The 9,137-nt window shown below is 44.8% G+C and overlaps 1 protein-coding gene and 1 pseudogene across 1 annotated transcript in view; one reads left to right on the top strand and one right to left on the bottom strand.

Annotated features, from left to right (window-relative positions):
• The window catches only part of Stk32b (serine/threonine kinase 32B), a 246,586-nt gene that overhangs the window by 236,210 nt on the left and 1,239 nt on the right, over positions 1–9,137 (bottom strand). The gene's annotated exons all lie outside the window — the stretch shown is intronic.
• LOC125387566 (large ribosomal subunit protein eL27 pseudogene) lies at positions 829–1,144 on the top strand (annotated as a pseudogene).

Below are 9,137 nucleotides of genomic sequence, written 5' to 3'. Positions count from 1 at the left end.
GAAAGAGATCGACTCAGCAGTTCCAGAGCTGAAAACGTAACAGCTAATGCGAGGAACTTAATAGCTGCACTTAGCAGCAGAAAGACAGACTTGAAGTGATTAAAATAAATAGGCCGGAAGAAAATGTTCAGACTAAAACAAAAATGACTCAAGCCACAAAATTATGGTCAAAGCTGTTACAGGGTCTCCATGGAAAGTCTTACGCCACTGTACACTCAACGTGATGATGTGGGGAGAAAGAGTCAACATCAGGACCAGAACTAGGAAAATAAGATCCTCTAAAAGCAGCACATGTACGGGTAGACTCAGGAAGCTGTCTCCACAAGGAGGAACAGTCAGAACATCACAGGTGATACATTGTGCTGCATTCCTGAAAATGAAAAATCAACCCTTATGAACAGACAAACAAGAAAAGACAAACTTAAACAGAACAAAAGCAGTACTGGCAGCCACCTCTCAGAATGACGGAGGACAGAAGACAACAGGATCTACTTCAAATCACTGAAGTCGAGAAAATGGCAATATGGAACTTGACAGCTACAAAACAATCCTACATAAATACAGTCATTTCAAGACACAAAGAAATGTGGAAAAAACTTGTCACCAGTAGTATGCAGACATTATTAGCAGGAATGCCAAAGGAAGTAACTCAGTCAAGAGAAAATAATGTTAGTGGAATTACTTAGGTGAAATACAGAATAAGGAGTAAGAGTAGGATGAACCAGGAAATAGAGCTCATGATCTAAAACTGTCTCAAAACCCTCAGAGGGTGGGAAAATCCACCTTTCTGCTGCATACTGGCTGCTTGATGTTGAAATGAGCAAGTTCATGAAACTCAGGGAAGTGGTGCTGGTTCTGACTGAATGCTACTCAGAACACAAAGCTGCTATGGTGAAGAACATTGACGGCACTTCAGACCACCCTTAGAGCCATGCCCTGGTGGCTGGAACTGACCACTATCCCCAAAAAGTGACATGGGCAGGAAGAAAACCACCAAGAGACCAAGACCAAGGCCTTCATGAAAGTACAACCACCTCATGCCCACAGGTCCTCTGTGGACATGCCCTTGGACAAGGATGTCTTTAGAGACACAGCCCTGGAAAGCAAGCCCAAGCAGGAGGTCAAGGTCAAGTATGAGGAATGATATAAGACAGAGAAAAACAAATGGTTTTTTTCAGAAGCTTCACTTTTAGGTATATTTTTGTTTCCATCATTAAAAGTTTAAAAAAAAACAAATAGTAATCAAACAAATACAAACTAAAGTCAATAGCTGATAACCCAAAGATCATTCAAGAAAAATAAGTGAGCAAGGAAGTGCAAATTGCCAAACCCAGAGTCAAAAAGGAGCCATTACAACAGACCCTACCAACACTATGTAGCGATTAGGACATCAGGAGTAACATTGTATCAGTACACTTGAAATTTACCTAGGATAGCAGTATCTTATAAACCCTTCCAGAAAATAGCAAGGCCCATCTATAGTTCTGTTAATAGAATCAGTTTAACACAATTAAAACAATACTGAAGCCATTAAAATGATACTGTTGGGGCTAGGGAGATGGCTGAGTCCTTAAGAACACCTGCTGTTCTTATAGAGAGCCTGAACTTGGTTCCTAGCACCCACATAGAGACTCACAACCCGCTGTAACTCCAGTTCCAGAGGTTCTGCTGCCCTCTTTGGGCCTCCATATGTACTGCATGCACTCAGTGCACATAAATCCATGTAAACTCATACATATACACATTAAATAATAAAAAGGTTTTTTTTAAAGACACTCTTTCCACCTATTTTCTGAATCTCTAATAGTTGAGCAAGTGTACCTATAATGACACCTAGGCCTAGACTTGTCGTCTCAGAAAGACTCAGTGGGCATAGAACTATAGAACTTCCCCAACACTTAGATTCTCCTCCTGTCATTTTGATAGTTTTACTTTCACTGAGTAGTTTTTCAAAACAGTAACCTGTTTTGAATCAGTTAGGGTCTGGCTGTAATATCTTCCTATGAAAAAATTATAAACTAAATACAAGCAAGTCAAATCCAGGATAATACCATGCCATAACAAATGATAATCCTGGTTAGCTAGTTAGTTAGTTTTTGTCAACTTGACACAAAGTAGGGTCATCTGGAAAGAGGGCAACCTCAGTTGGAAAAACAAAAAAACAAAAAAAATCCAAAACAAACAAACAAAAACCCACTACATTGGATTTCCCTGTGGGTAAACCTATGGAACATTTTCTTGATTGATGATTGATTACTAATGTGGGAGGGCCCAGCGTATGGTGAGTGGTGCCCCCTGGACAAGTAGTCCTGGAGTGTGTAAAAAAGAAAACTTGAGGTGCATGCCAGCAAGCAGCATTTCTCCGTGGCCTCTGTTTCAGTTACTGTCTCCAGATTCCTGCCTCCAGTTCCTGCCCTGACTGCCCTCAGGGATGGAGGGTGACCTGGAATTTGTAAACTGACACAAACCCTTCCCTCCTCAAGCAGTTTTGGGGGAGGTTATTTTATTTTGTTTTGTTGTTTGTTTTTGGTATTTTATCGCAACAATAGAAACTGGAACTAAAACATGAGGTTTACTCCAATATTGAAAAGTTGATTTAAAACTTAAAAATCAGTTGGTTTAATATTGCAGTTGTGCATAGAAAATCCACTACTTCCATAGACACAGGAAAAGCTTTTGTGAAAATTCAACCTGCACTTGAAAAATTAAAACTTTCTTGCAAATCCGGATAGGAGAAAATTCTCTCAGTATGACCAAGTGTATGGAGGCTGACATCACCAACATGATGCTTAACTGTAAAAACTCAAATGTTCTGCTTAAGGGAAAGCTGACTTTTGATTACAGCGGCAGGCAGAGTAAGCTGAGTTATGGTGCAATAACAAGCACTCCAAACCTCAGTGCCTTATGGCAGTCAAAGTGTTTGTGTCCTGTCCTTGCTCACTGGCAAAGGATGTGGCCTCTGATCCATCCTGTCTCTGGCTCGCTGGTGAAGGATGTAGCCTCTGATCCATGCTATTCTCGTACTCTTTGAGCCAGGCAGAAGTAAAGTACTGCCTTTCAGATAATTCTGTTTGTCTTAAGGTACAGATATGAAATGACACCTACCAGTCGGCAAATATTTTGCCCAAGGTAAGATTTACTTCAGTGTTGTCCATTTTGACCAAAGTCATTCACATGGCCCTCACAACCTCAAGGGGACAGGGATCTTTTAAGTTTTCTCATGCACAAAACGAAAGGGGGTGCTTGAGAGATGGCTCCGTGGTTAAGAGTGTCTGCTATTCCTTCAGAGCACCAGCACCCATATCACAACCCCCTGTAACTGCAGCTCCAGGGGTCAGACACTCTCTTCTGGCCACTGTAACCTGCACTCCTGTGCACATACCCACCCACAGAATCACATGTATGTATACTCTTAGAAACAAAATAAGAAAATAATGTCTTTTTTTTTCTTTTTAAGAAAAAGGAATGGGATACTGGTGATAGTGCCACAGATGACTTCGGGAAAGTGGAGCATTTATTTTAGTGATTTAACTGGTGGAGTGTCTGTGTAAGATGAGGCAGAGAGCAAAATCTCCAATAAGTAAGGACATTCAGGAAGATCCAAGAGCCAAGTGCTCAAAGGAGAAAGGTTCCAGGGTTGGTGACAGTAATGGCATCACATTTTCCTTGACTGGGACTGACTCTGGCTGAGAATGGCCCCCGTTTCCCTTCATGGATAGTTTAAGTAGCCAGTTCTCCTCTGCTCTCCTCAACTTTTCCTCACTACTTTTGTAACTAGTGCACACTTTGGGGAGGCCGCCCCCCAGGTTCCTTTGAGGATCTGCTTCTGAATTTCCACCTTCGAGTGCTCAAAGCCTCGATGTTAAACACCCATGGAGTATTCACCGTACCGTTCTTCCCAGTTCTCTCAGGAACACGGCAGGCACGGTGCCAGCCGATGCCAATTCATCCTCCTTTTCCTAAACCCTTTCCTCAAAACTGGGGACCAAGCCTCCAACCCCACACACATCACTTCCTAGGGAAGAGCCATCTTCACCTTCCTCTGCTGTCCCTGAAAGCAAGAATTGTGTCTTTCCCATCAGTGGGGGGAGGGGGCAGAACCTCCCTCAACAGAAGGACAATTGACACCTAGAGTCACTGCATGCGAGCGACATTTTAGCACTCCAGACTGCCTGCATGCACGCCTCAGTTCTTGCCGTGAGGGGCTGTCTCATGGGCTGCTGTACACTGTGACTGGGAACTGTGAAGTTGCAACTTGCAGGATACCTAATCCATTCCGCACACTCAATTCTCTGCCCGTCTGTTCCAAGGTAAAAACCGGGGACAGAGGCATGGAGACCGTCCCACTCTGAAGGTCACACACACTTCACTGACAATGTAACTGTGGTGCCTGTGTCTTCTCCTCAGTAGTTTCAGAACCCAGAGGGACACAAAAAATCGGCCCCCAATAAGGTGCTGCCTTCAGTCTATATTCACATGTGGCTGCCCTGTGCTTTTCAATTACCTTGTCCTGGGCTTGGCAGGTTTGGTGGCAAAAAAAAAAAATAAATAAATAAAGGGAGAAGAAGAAGATGAAGAAGGAGGAGGAGGAGGAGGAGGAGGAGAGAGAGAGAGAGAGAGAGAGAGAGAGAGAGAGAGAGAGAAGAGAAGAGAAGAGAAGAGAAGAGAAGAGAAGAGAAGAGAAGAGAAGAGAAGAGAAGAGAAGAGGGAGGAGGAGGAGGAGGAGGAGGAAGAGGAATGACCACTCTTCAAAGAGGTCCCAGTCTTGTTTAGAAAGTGGGCTTGTGTTTCTTTTTGGATGCTGAATGCTCCCCAAAGGCTCATGTTCCCCAGAATAGTATGTAAACTACCAAGAGATGGGGCCTAGTAGGAGGTCCTTCGGCTACTGCAGGGGCATGCCCTCGATGGGGGCAGTTCTACCTTGGCTTCATAGGTTTTCATCTGCCACACATTCCCTGCTAGCTGCTTCACTGCAGGTCTAAAACAGTGGAGCTGACTGATCACAGGCAGAAGTTTGCAGATCTGTGAGCCAAATTAAACTTTTTCTTTTATAAGGCAATTATCACAGATCTTTTACTTTAGTGGTGGTGAGAGTTGACGAACATGGGATTTAACAATCGAATGACATCAGTTAGTGTCATCCCTTCCCTCCACCCAGTGTCTAAGCAAGGCCCGAACAATCTGAGCTGGTTGGCTAGAATGTCAGATCTTCCTGCTTACAGAATGGCCCAAGTCTTAACATGGACCAATCAGAGCTGACTCCACAGTGACCGTGAGAAAGAAGCTCTCTCCTCCACTTGGAGTCTTAAAGTTGGTGAGTTCCATGAGAAGAAAGCCCATAATAGCGTAAAACCTTCAGAGGAGAGCAGAAGAAACATGAAAGAAGGTTCTAGAGTACTGGAGACACTGGAATTCTTGTGAAGTTCCTATCTTAACAGAACTCTAACTCTTTGTGAGTCTAACTTTCCATTTTCTTCTTACTATACTTACAGTTGTGTGGAAAACCCATAGTACTGTGGTTTGGATACAATTTATCCCCAGAGGTCTGTGTATCAAAGACTTGGTTACCAACCTGTGCCACCTAGAGGAGGTGGAACTTTTGGAGATAACACCCAGTAAATGTGTAACCGTACCTGTTGCTACCCTCTTCTGCAAAATCCCAGACCTCGTTGTTCATTGAAAATAGTGGTATAAGTTGACTTAGACAGCATGCACCTTCATCTTCAAGACTGAGGCTCGTGCTTTTGAGCACATGGTCATCAACTGATGTCACCATTTAGAAAGGGTTGTGGAACCTTTTTAAAGGGGAAGATTCCCTTCTTGAGGAAGCGGATCTTGATATGGTGGGCTTTAAGGCTTCTATAAGCAAACCTCACTGCCTGTTCACTCTCTGCTTCCTAACTGCTGATACAATGTAACCAGCAGTCTCTTGATCCAGCTGCCATGTGTCTCTTCCAGGACAAACTGTACCCACTCAAACCGTGAGCCAGAGTAAGCCCTTAAGCTGCTCATCAGCTACTTTGTCATGGACAAGTAGCAATGCCACCAGCTGCCAAGTTCTCTAAGCTGTGCACTAGGTCCAGCTGGCTTACCTAGTAAATCCATTTGCTTGCCCCACAATCTGTCTTAGTTCATTGGGCTTTCTCAAGCAATGCATAAATGGACTTGAATTCAAAAGCAGAAAGTAGCTAGGTCACTGGTGACAAGCCCTTGAAGGCATTCTGGGACTCTAGCTTTCTCCTGTCCCTATCTCCTGGATGTCACTTCCCTGGCCACGTATCTTTGCTGTCATGATGCTGTACCAACACAAGCGAAAAACAACAGAGTCAAGAAATGAGGGTCCAAACCCTTAGAAACGGTGAGCTAAAACAGACCTGTGCTTATAAATTGTTCAGCTCAAGTATTTTGTCACAGTGACAGAAAACTAACACAAAAGATAATTAAGAAAAAAATAATGTAAGCTGTATGGTAGGTGGCAATGGCAGTAGAAAGAAAAGGAAGGAAGGAAGGAAGGAAGGAAGGAAGGAAGGAAGGAAGGAAGGAAGGGCTGAAAGTGTCATTATGCAGAGGGAGGTCAATGAAGCTCTCATAAAGACATGAAGGATGTTGGAGAGGGAAACATGGGTCAAAGTTAAAGTGTGCTGGGGTCATAGAGGAGTGAGAGCCATCAGGTCCAGGTGGGTACAGGACTTTGCTTTCATCCCAATCTTCATGTGACTGTCCCTGGGATCAGAGAAAGGGAGACAGAGGGCAACTGCACAGAGGTCTGGTGCAACCTGGCACTCCTAGAGCAGGATGGCCCTAGATGCTGCACCCGGATGACACTGGAGAGGTGAGAGCTGCAGTCAGGAGGACAGCATGGAGGCCAAGCTGGCAATCTAAGAGCTAGCCGGGCCAGGGTTTAAAACAGATACAGAAAGGGCCAAGTGGCCCAGGTCAGTTGGTTCCAGCAGAAGCACTTCCTGTTGGTTGTATGTCATTTGCTATTCAAGGAGGCTCAGGTGGGGGGATTACACCATCTTCTGCCTTACCTCAGAAGACATCACAGTAAATGCAACTTTATTTCCCATGCCACAAAGATAAAAACACTGCTAACTCCTTGGCACAGCCATTCTTCCTGGGACATGAACACGCTCTTTCTTGCTTCTTACTGATGGTGCTAGCGTGGCAGCTGGGACCTGAACACAGTAAACCCCGTGTCCACCATGAGAATGGAGAACATCTACACCACAGCAGACTTCCTGCTGCGATTTAACATTCAAGTCCTCCCAAATCAGACCTGTTCAGGAATTAGTAACTCAGTCACCTGGGGAAGCATGCTTGTTCCCTGACCCGCATTATTCTCTCCCTATAACCCTTTGACGACTCCAGAATTCCTGGAAGGTGAGCTCTACACACCCCACATTGCTCTAGGCTCCTCGAGGCTGGCCCGACATTCAGGCCCCTTTGTGGTTCCCTACTGCCTCACCTTGCACAGATGCAATAAAAGCTCTGCCAGATCTCCAATGAGCCATGCTTTGCCAACTGCCTTTGCACATTCTATTCCCACCCTTGGAAACGTCTTTCCCAGGAAACCACTGCCATTTCTGCAAGACTCAGGTGTAGACGAGAGTGTTCTTCCAGGTTTAGGGCCCCTCTACTGGGCTTCCACTCCTGGCATCCAGCGTGGGGGTGTGTAAAGATCTATAAACACATATTAAAACCATCAACTGGCAGACTGCACTCCACGCATGCACAGGAAATACATGACTATGGCTGTGAAGTCACAGCCTTGCACTTCAGCCTGCACTAAAACAGGTGGCTCGCCCAGGTTCGATGGAATCTGTATGGGGACCCTAGACAGAGAAACTGAAACACCAATTACAGTAAATATTTTAAATCAAATGAAGCAGGTGTGAGATCAATGAACCAGAGGTAACAGATTCCTCTGTGAAGAAAGGATGCAAGAATGGGGTGCTTTTCAGCAAAAATAAAGTGCACAGGAGTTACCTGGGGCAATGGTTCTACTGACCTTAATTGGTATTTTTGGAAGGCAGGAGTGTTAAATGGCAACTTCAATAAGAATAATTACAAAAATAAAAAATAGTTATGTCTTGAATTGCATAAGGAAACTCCTTTTATTTAATTCAAAGAGTTACTTTCTTTGAAAGTCTAAAATCTGCCACAAGTGAAGTATTAGTGCAGAGAGTTTGGGGTGTGTGATTAAGATGAATTTAAATGTCACTGTGGCAGAGAAGAAACAATAAGATTTTAGAGAGGTGATTGCTGACAGAAGCCATTGTCCCATGGAGACTTGTGCTTCAAAGGACAGAGCTAATATCAGGATGATATCAAACACTGTTAACAAAAACTGACGAATACACGTAAAATCAAACCTACTGAAGGATTTTTTTTTAAGAGAAAGAGATGGTCAGAACACTATCAGTGTGACCTTGACCCAGGCTACACCCATGAACTGCTAAAGCGGGTCAAAGCTACCTGGATTTCCTCTATCTGCACATACAGAGCTCCCGCGCTCTCTGACCTCACACCATCTGGCTTGTACCAGACCAATCCAGTCTAAAGACCGAGAAGATCAGGCCTGCCAAGTACCCCCAGTCGTGCTTCATGTCTACCCATGAAGGATGTTCATTCAGAGCCACCGGACTTGGGCTCCTGCAAGGAAGGACCACCTGGCTGGCCCAGCAAACCTTGGCTTTGCCTAAGTGGGATCTCACCCTTTGGAGAGGACCACTCGTAGCTTTGATGGCTCTAGAAATTATGTTCGCAGTAGCCAAGCCTGTACCCTGTGCAAGAGAGGATGAGCTCAGAGCGCCCAGCCTCGGGGCCAGCTCTGCCAGGTGCAGACTATGACTGCAACTCTCTCTTCCACTGCAAAGCAGTCACAAGGAATGTACCTGCTCCACTGGGATCTGTGAGGACTGGGTGAGCCCCGCACAGTGGCTGGCACCAAGGAACGGCTCAGGGTGCCTGGACTCTAATTTGGGGCACAGTGGATATAGACAAGCAGAGAGAAGCCAGTGTGTATAATTACTCAGAAGATTATTAGCTGACACTGTGTCTATAAGACATTTTCCACTCGTGACTAATGATTGTGCTCCCAACAACCTGATTCGGAACCTCCACGGATACGGGAA

The sequence above is a fragment of the Myodes glareolus genome, chromosome 8 (assembly GCF_982192425.1).
Source record: "Myodes glareolus chromosome 8, mMyoGla1.1, whole genome shotgun sequence".
In the NCBI taxonomy this organism is placed as follows: Eukaryota; Metazoa; Chordata; class Mammalia; order Rodentia; family Cricetidae; genus Myodes; species Myodes glareolus.
This window is presented reverse-complemented; position numbering and strand designations above follow the sequence as displayed.